This window comes from Coptis chinensis, chromosome 7, assembly GCF_015680905.1.
Source record: "Coptis chinensis isolate HL-2020 chromosome 7, ASM1568090v1, whole genome shotgun sequence".
Taxonomy (NCBI): domain Eukaryota; kingdom Viridiplantae; phylum Streptophyta; class Magnoliopsida; order Ranunculales; family Ranunculaceae; genus Coptis; species Coptis chinensis.
This window is the reverse complement of record NC_141462.1, coordinates 72,802,056-72,812,247: the sequence shown is the minus strand read 5'-3', so window position 1 is coordinate 72,812,247 and position 10,192 is coordinate 72,802,056. Positions and strand designations below refer to the sequence as shown.

At 34.6% G+C, this 10,192-nt stretch overlaps 2 non-coding genes across 2 annotated transcripts; both read right to left on the bottom strand.

The window, feature by feature from the left end:
* Positions 1–2,411: 2,411 nt before the first annotated feature.
* On the bottom strand, positions 2,412–2,566 carry LOC147488750 (small nucleolar RNA snoR145). The gene has a single exon (XR_015203437.1). It is a non-coding gene; the product is annotated as a small nucleolar RNA snoR145 (small nucleolar RNA).
* A 595-nt stretch (positions 2,567–3,161) lies between these two features.
* On the bottom strand, positions 3,162–3,253 carry LOC147488749 (small nucleolar RNA SNORD70). The gene has a single exon (XR_015203427.1). It is a non-coding gene; the product is annotated as a small nucleolar RNA SNORD70 (small nucleolar RNA).
* Positions 3,254–10,192: the final 6,939 nt, after the last annotated feature.

The window sequence follows — 10,192 nt, the reverse complement described above, 5'->3', positions numbered from 1 at the left end:
GCAGTGGCGTTTATCGACACTCCCGTTACATCTTGGTGGGTTAGGTGTTTATTGTGCCACTGATGTCTATACTTTTGCTTTTGTGGCCTCCCGTTGTCAAACTTCTGAGCTTCAAAACCACAGCTTTAGGAGTTGTGGCCCAAGACTCGGATGAGATTCTTGATGTTGCTAGCGATTACATTGAGTCTCTGTCTACCGATTTTTGATCTCAGTTCTATGGCTGTGAATGCTACCGTCCCCTCAAAACCACAAAAAGTTTTGGCGGAAGCGTTCTATGGTAAGATTGTTGCTGGTCTTGAGAGGGAGTTTGTGTTATCTGCTTGTCAGAAAGTAATCATTAGATGCTTGCAATTAGAACATGCAAAGGATTTCCTACTTGATATTTCAATGGAGGGACTTGGACAGTGTATGTCGCCAGTAGAGTATCGTTATATTCTCCTATACCGTCTCATGATTCTTTTGTACTCTGATGGTGGTCTATGCCCTGTTTGCAAAAAGAGTAGACTAGATGCTTTCGGGGACCATGCAGTACATTGTAGACATTTTCCAGGTTTCAAATACCGACATGATCATGTTAGAGATATTTTATGTGATGCATTTTGGAGGGCTGGGGTACAAGTGAAGAAGGAGGCTCCTGTAAATTTTCTCACTGATCCGAATGAGGGGGATCGAGGCCTGCGGATGTATTGATCTACAGTTGGTCTGAGGGGAGGCATACGTGTGTTGATGTAACTAGAGCCTCTCCGTTGGTAGGGTTTGGGAATGAAGTTTTTGAGGTGAGAGAAGCAACTAATAGAGTAGCGGCAGGGAAAATTAAGAAACACGAGGCGGCTTGTAGAGCTAACCAGCATTGTTTCATTCCTTTTAGTTTTGACACTTTTGGTTTCGTGGCATAACAGTCTGTTAAGCTCCTTAAGAGATTGCAGAAAGTTATGGATTGTAATGTAATGACAATTGGTTCTAACGAGTTTGTTTTTAGGAGGATAGGATTTGCCATTCAGAAAAGACTTGCGGCGCACCTTGTTGCACGCTTGTCCTAATTATTTATAAAACTCGTTATCATTATTAATAGAATTTCCACTTCAAAAAAAAAAAGACAAAATGTATTTGTAAGATATCATTTCAGCGACAAAATGCTTGTTTCTCAAGGGAACAACAAAGCACAAACAAAAATTGCTCCTTACGGAACCGGAACCCTATTTCCTTTAGGAAAATCACAAGGTGATACAACTAAATCATCAAATCTCAAGTCCATCAAAAGGGCATGTAGGTAACACACTAACACCCACCAATTATACAAGGCTTCCCTATTAGCACCAAGATTTTATGCATTTCCTTCCCCTTGTTCTCAAAAATACTCTAATTTTGCTTGTTGAAAGAGATCATCACACAAATTCTTTAAAGAAAATTAAAAATTGCACCATATTTGTAGACACAACAAAACCGTATAAATATAGAAAACAAAGGCTATGATATAGAGCATCATGTAATAAGTTGTCTTGTAGTTACTCTTGTAAGGTCCATTCCCTCATGTGTTTGTGGTTCACTTTCTTTGTAATCTTGAACATAAATGAAAAACTTGCGAGATGGCGCTTCTCAAAGTGGAGATTTCAAGGCCTCCATATTTGTTGATGGACCTTGTGAACCTGTTGCAATGACAAGAGGAGATATTAGCTATGTCCAGAAAACACATATAGGTAGAAACAAAGCGAATTAAGATCTTGAAAGCTAACCTAGTGAGGGAAAAGATAGGTAATACCTTTCCTTTGTTAAAGACAGAACTTCCACCGACAAAATTTTAAAAGACAAATATTTTGTAACATCTCAGATGGATGAGTGTGCTTTTCGGTACCATTTGCCATAATGAACTAGTAGGAACAAAATTAATCGAGTAGGTATTAGTAGAATTCAAAGTGAATTCTGGTCTCTATGCAGGATGGAAGAGAGCAATAAAAGTGGAAACAAATAAGAAGGAATGATAAAAGAAAGGGCAACCTTTGGGATCATGTCCACATTATAGTCCTTGCTATAGCCTAAATGTGTTGGAGGCTTGTCATCTCCCCTAAATCTTTTCCACAGCTATAAATTAAAACATAGTGAGAAAGAAAGTAATGAGGGCAGAATTGTGAGTAAAAAGAAATGGGAACCTAAATGAGATTGAGCGAAGTTGACTCTCCGCCGTAATAGTCATTTCTATCCATGTACAGGACCTCCATAGGAATAGAAAACTACTTGACACTATTAATTCCTTTTCTTAATAATAAAAACGGTAACCTAAGCCACCGCATGTGATTGCTGGGATACAAACCCAGGCATGAAAAACTATAACCTGAAAGGAAAGGTCAAACGGTAAACAGTAAACAGTAAAAGCAATAACACAGACAACATAACATATGTAGTAACTTTTCAAATGATATATAGCCGATTATTAAAAATGCCCCAAAAATAATAACAATTTTGGACACCGTACGAAACAACCGATACTATCTTAGTCTATGAAGGTATGATTTGTGGTTAGAGAGGACTCAATTATAGAGGTCCTACCTCTCTGCTGGGACCTTCACTAAGCAACCCCTAAATTAAGAGTTGTCATCACATTTTAGAAAGAAAAATACCAAACTGACATAGCCAAGACAAATAAACACACTCAAAAGCTCACATTCCATCACATACATATATCCAATAGCAAAAGGCCAATCCCTAGGGTTTGTTATTCCTCTCGTCATCCTGGTTTCCTAAGGAATAGAATGATCGTGACCAATGCATAATGACTTAAATGTTATGATCAATTGAGAAAACTCTAACAATAAATTTGGGAGACAATAAAGAATATCTATATTGACAATATATGCATTCCGAGTCAGACATTGGAAGACATTTTTCCAGTGAGTTAACTACCAAACCAATCCACCTTCCCCCGTTAATTGAACCAAAAAAATTTCTCAAAGGGCCAAGTATTTTTTAAATGTATCATTATAAAGCAACAAATGATTGCAACTATGCAAAGAATATCACCAAAACCTTGCCAACGCCCAAAAGTGACAACAAAATTTCCATTAGAAACACAAAAAAAACATGATATTTTTAAACGTATAGAACCCAATATGTTTTAAATATGGTTACTGAAATCAATAAGAAGCAAAGTTGAAAAAATACTTCAGTATATGTATGCCTCAGTGGTAGTGACAATTATATAATCATCATCATTTATTCTGATAATACGTGCAATTGATGCATCATTGGCATACATGCACATGAGTAACAAAGTCATTAGTCCATAAAACATAAAGGATTAGAAACTACAAATGTGCCTCAGATTAAATTTGTTTCATTATAAAAAAAATTAAAATTATATTATTTAAACCCATCACTGGCACTCAAGGAGGAATGTTAAGCTTCAAAAACAAATCATAACAGGTAATATGTAAAAACAAACTATGCATCAGAGAGATTCCCAAAGAGTAGGCATTACAAAGATGGAAATATATTTTACAACATAAGAAGAAGCAGTATAGGGAAGTTGAATCCATCCACCAGACGAATCATTCTAGATATTGGTATCTTTTCATGCAACACGCATTGTTTATTCCATTTAACGGTGTCATCTAGGTATGCTAATCACTACAAAAGAAAATTCCATCTGAAACATGAAAACAATTTCAGACTTTTTACTTTTCATATTTTTTTACTCAAATGAAGTTTTGAACAACTTTTAACTGTCTTGGTTATTGGACAAAGGCAACATTAGGGGTGCCAACGGGTCGGTTTTGGGTCGGGTCTTAGCGGTTTCGGTTTGAGTTTTACTATTTGCGGTTTTATCGGTTTCGGTTATCAACAGTTTTAGTATGAGAATTATAGAACCCAACCCAAAATCATAAAAACCCATGGGTTTTTATCGGTTTCGGTTCTAATTCGGGTCTTTATTATTTATTATAATTATTAAACAATTTCAATCATTTAAATACTAAAACTTCAATTGTTTTTTTTTTTTTTTTTTCTACACAATAATATTTTATATATAATTAGTGATGTATCAACAATCATATTTACATCAATTTATGAATATGTATCAATCATACACGTTAAAACATTTACTATTCATGTGATAATTTAAACATTTGATATAGAAATTAAAATAATCAAATATCTAATCTTATAATTTTGATTTTTTTTTACGTACATACACATATATTTGTTTCCTTGTATTAACTCGATCGTGTACGCGTGCAATCACATATATTTGTTACATTGATATATTTTACGTGCATACACATATATTTGTACACGTATATTAACTCACATTTTAAATCGAACGTGCAAGTACATGCATCTTACAATTACATCTCATCACTAATTTTTAACATGAACACTATATATTGGTTTATAATAAGTGCGTGTACCACAATATATCAAGCATGTGTATCCTATTTAAATATACACGTGCATAAGTTAATAAATATAAAATGTATTAGTTAATTCATAATATACACGTTGACATTATTATTAACAATCTATGATACACTTGTTTAACGTATAGTTATAAAATATACATTTAACAACACAGATTCACTGTTATGCTATATATGTTTAATAGACTTTTACACATAAAAAATATATTTTATATTATAATGTATGAGTTTGATTATCTTAAATGTAATATAATATTAAATTTTATATATCGAAATCATAATAATCGGTTTTGGTTTCGGTTCGGGTACCCACGGGTTTTTTACTATTCGGTTCAACGGTTTCGGTTCTTTATCGGTTCGGTTTTTAATGACCCATTTTAAATGGGTCTAACTTTTTAAGACCTAGAACCGAAACATTTGGTTTCGGTTTCGGTTCGGCTTCGGGTAATCGGGTACCCATTGGCACCCCTAGGCAGCATACACACATAAAGACACATACATTATCTATTCATATATGTATGCAAACTCCATTAGCAGAGACACTTTATAGTACACCTAAATGTGAAGCACATGCAAAGCGCTGCTAAAATTCAAGCAGAAACCCCACCATGAAAGCACAAAACAATTAAACATATCTACACCCAATAAATCAATACCAATAAATAATATTTAGCATCCATGTGACCATAAATAAGTTATCCGTATTATATACACCATTGTTTTCCTGTCCTTACAAAGTAGGTGAGGCCCACCTACCATGATCATCTAAGAATGTCACCTACATCTACATATTAATAAAGATACAATTACCATAAAACACATAGATTAGAATGTCGTTAAAATGATTACCTGAGTAGCCTTAATAACAATTCCTTTAGATAAATACAATGTCATACGACTAGTAAAATTAAAACTCCCAGTAAGAAAAACTCCTTGAGGAATGTAAAGAACCGTTCCACATCGCCTTTATAAATGCTCAATCTGATATATCGCTTCTTGAAATGCTTTAGTATTCAATGTACGCCCATCACCAACACCACCAAAATCAGTTATCAAAATAGCATCATTTCTATACTTCATTGGTACAATGCCAGAACAAGTAACCATTTCTCCATAAACCAACCACTGTTGTGTAACAAGAAACTGTAACAATGCCACAAAAATGAAGAAATTCGACAAAATTGATTGAAACATTTTGTTATGATCAGGTCCTGCAGATCTGTGAATCAAATAAGAGATATTAGACACTGAAATTTACTAATTTTATACATAAGTAGGAAAAAAGAACAAAATTTCCCCATAATTAATGCTTTTTTAGAGACACCCAAGAAGAAAATTCCAAAAAGAACTTTAATTGTGGAAAATTTTGGAGGAAACGAGGAACATTTCACAAACAATATTGAATTTTTTAACACTTAACAAATGGTGAATTTATTTATAGAAAAGTGGAGATGTGTTTGTTGGTGAAATTATGCAAGAGGAAGAAGCAAAGAGAAATGTACAAAGAAATGGGAGTTTGGCTTGCTTACTTAGTGTTAATGATTAAAGAAAGAAAGAAAGGAATTTTTTGATGGATCAGACTAATAGGATTTGTGAAGAGCAACTAGCTAGTGAGTCGGAAGAAATAAAACTTCCAATCCGGGATTCGACGAAAGATAAATGATTGAAAGTTATAGATCGATGTAATAAATAAATAAATAATATTCACCTTGAGGTCGTCAATAGAGAGAAGACCGCTGAGGATGCATTCTTTGAGACATGTCCCCAAAACAATCACATCATACTCTTCATCCATGGTTTTTTATTTTGATTGATTGATTGAGGGTTTTTTTCTCGATCGATCGGCTTTTTCAGCTGATGCTCCTGCGATAAAAGAATAAATGGAGTCTAAAGAGAGGGAGAGCGAGAGGGAGGAGACTGGAGAGTGTAGCGGCAGTGAGAGAGAGACAGAGAGGAGAGAAAGAAAAGTTACATTTTATATTTCAATTTGTAACACTTCTCGAACGATTTTTAAACGTTAGCAATTAATTCCTGAAATTCACCGAAATAAAGTAACGCTTTACAACATTGCTAATGCTTATATAGTGTTGGCAACTTGTTAACGGTAAATAACCATTGCAAAGCATAACAGGTGTGTGTTGCAAATATCCTATTATGGTGTAGTGATTTATGACTTTAAAGTTTTGAATAATATTTTTGTCATATAATTATGGTCTAATCACAACCATTTCATGTGAAACAAAGAGTTTCCTTGCCTTTGCCACAAGACCTTAGAGTAGCCATCTAATTTGGATAACAAGAACTTACTGATGATATTGTAATGATTAATTAATCACTACACTACAATGGATTATTGATTGATTAAAAAAGAAGACTTGATTTTGTTTTCCCAATTATAGTAGTAGGCATAGTTGTAATAACCATGTAGTTCCTATGTAAAGAGGATTTCAGGGGTTAGGTGTTAACTCATTTTGGTTGGAGCAAGAGCTGAGCCAACATGCAAGCTACCCAAACTCTTTATGCTTCTCTTCATGTTGTCTCCCTTCACATATTACATCTCTTACCTCATACAATATTTGCTACCTTCTTCCATCAAACTTACTGCTTGGTGACCTTTGCTGATTTGAACCTCGTATGTTCTTCCCCACTGCTCTCATGGAGGAAAGTCTTGAGAAAAAAAAAACTCTACCCTATACCTAGGACTACAACGCCCTAACCAACATCTAAAGCAAACATCAGACAAAACAGACCTAAATAACCAAACACACCAACCACATCTTCATCTTTACCTAGAAACAAAAATGTTTCTTTAACCTAAACAAGCTCGATCAAATTATCCTTACATAACAAACCTACTTATATTCTAAACCAACAAAAATTAGTCTCCCTATGTATACGGGAGACAAAGCAGATCTATGGAAGCATACGTCCTTAGTAGAAAATTTCATCAAACGGTGGTTCACTCAAGACAATTAGCTTATGAGATGAAGAGAAATTGGAAACTGGGAAATGACTTTGAAGTCAATTTCCTTTTTGGCTATGGGATTATTCAAGACAAAAGATTTCGAATGATGACTCGAAGGTCCTAAAATTTGGCCCCTAGGAGATACATGACTTTCTGCTAACTGTCCAACAATGGAAGCCGAACACAACTATGGAAAAGTATGATTTCAACCTTTTTGACATTTGGGTCCAAGTTTTTGGTTTGCCTCTAGAATGCCAAACCCTCGAAGATATCACCATCGTTAGGAATGCCCTAAGAGGCTTTATCATGGTGGATCTTGTAGGAGAATCTAATATACATGCCCATTTTGAAAGGTGCATGGTCACTCTTAATGTAAAGACTTTTCCCATAGATTTGGGAAATGGTATTGAATGACAAAATTTATTTTAAATTTCCCCGCAAAAGTACTATGAGGATGGCATTTTTACTGATCAAAAGAAAAGATATTTCTCTTTATGTATCAATTTAGGACAAAGAACTTGTTGTCTCTACGTGATTTTAATTAGTTTTCACTTCTCTCTACATTATGCATGCGAACTAATTTTTCAGTTTATTTATGATTGAGAATACCAGCGCTGATGAAGCAAAGTTAACTCCTTGACCCAACTTTAACGATGAGAGACTTTGACCAACGCCTTCCGACGAGAGACCATCGTTGACTCATACAGGAGATCATCATGGAGAGTGGGAGGAATACGTATAGATCCATCGCAACCCCCAACTAACCAGCTGGTGGCAGCAAATCAAGAGGAATTGTAGCCTCAAAGCCCTAACTCCAATGGCGACAGATCCTGGAGCTCTCCAAATCTTAAGAAAGTATTTCCAACCTTTTCAGATGGTATTGTTGAAGTACCTAGAGATACAATAGAAGATCAAAGGAGTTGATTTGTGGAAGGATTATGTTGTTGGTTACTTTATTGAAAAAAGTTTATCTTACCCCTTTGTCAAAGAAGTTGTGCATAAGCAATGGAAATTAAAAGGAAGCTTCGATATGATAGCGGAGAAAGACCTCTTTTACTTTAAGTTTCTTAACAAAGAAGACATGCAATTGGTAATAAAACATGAACCTATGTACCTTGATGGAAGATTGTTTGTTGTTAGACAATGGTCACCTATAGTTGAACAACAAAGAAACAAAATCAAAGCTATACCAATTTGGGTAAAGATTGATTTATCCAAGCAGCTCTGGACCAAAAATGGAATTGATTTTGGCTCGAGTATAATAGGATATCCTATATGCATGGATGAAGCAACTGCAAATCGAACACGAATCACATATGCAAGAGTGTGTTTGGTTGTCGATACGGATTTTGGATTTCCAACATCCACTACTGTTAAACTAGGAGAAGGGAATGATGCTGACATTAGTTTGGATTATGATTGGGTTCCGAAGAAGTGTGAAGCCTGCAATGTGATGATTCTCCCTCTAATAATCATACTCTTAGCACTACACCATAACAGGCTATTTGCAACGGCAAAAAACCATTGCTAATAATTTTTGCAATGTTTTTTTAGTGTTGCAAATATGGCGTGGGTAAAATATTGAAATTTTTTGCAACGGTTAATAAGCGTTGCAAATAAAAATTTCCAACACTTATTAACCGTTGCAAACAGAAATTTCTAACGCTTTTTTATAATTCTCATACACAAATTTAAAACATTTGCAAAGGTTTTTTGATTTCACAAACGCTTTTTAAGTGTTAATAATTTGTAAAAAATATTACCAACGGTTCTTAACCGTTGCAAATTTGTTAATTAACTTTAAAAAAGTCAATTTAAAAATCGTTTGTAATGGTTATAAACCGTTATTGATGGATTGCTGATAAAAAAAAAAAATTCTCATATTTTGTAGCGAGACCAGCTAAATCTACAAAAAATGAATGACATCCACAAACCAAGCATCTCTTTCTTCAAACACAAGCTCAGTCAAAGAGCTGATGCATCGCCATTGCACATCCATCCATACGCATTACATCGCCCTGTGTGCTAAAAAAGCTGTGTTTTTCTTGGTGTAAAAGAGCTGATACATTGGCAATCTAGGCGTTGCTTCAAGAGTTCAAATTAACTAAAAGTTAAACATCTCTACATTTTCTGCAAGCCATTGTCTGTGTAAGTTTTTCACCTTATGATTAAACCATATATATTGGCAAACAATCACGCAATGTTTGTAAAAAAATTGACTAAAGGCAGAGACAATCCATCTCCTACGTAAAACCAAACAAATAGAGGTGCAAATGCTATCATCAATTGGAATGAGTTCATAGTTTAAGGAAAGACAACCCTAAACTCAAAGAGAACAAGTGACTGAAAGCTTGTTAGCCTCAGCACCCATATGCGGCATTGTCTTTGTGAAGAGATCCAGACAACCTAGTCGACAGAATTTAACGATCAAATGAAATAATTGATATCATTATGTATAATCAACTCAAATAGTGAAGTCACCATTCTTACTCATTAAAATTGATACATCCTTACTCACCATTCCAAAAAATGACACGACCATCAGCTATTCCAGTATATGGTCCATGACCAAAAAGACAATAATGTCAAAAAGACCCAATAGATAAGCCAACATGATGCCAAGCGTGACAGAGAGCTACAAAACACAAAAAGATCTAATCAACCTAATTGATCCTTAACTTACTAATTAATGACAAACAACACTATCACGATTGAGAGTAAAAACATAAAAGGCAAACTTACTTGGTTAATAGATCCTAGACCTCCTTTCTTTTCTTGTTCGATGTTCTGCCATGTAAAATTTATACATACATAAGAA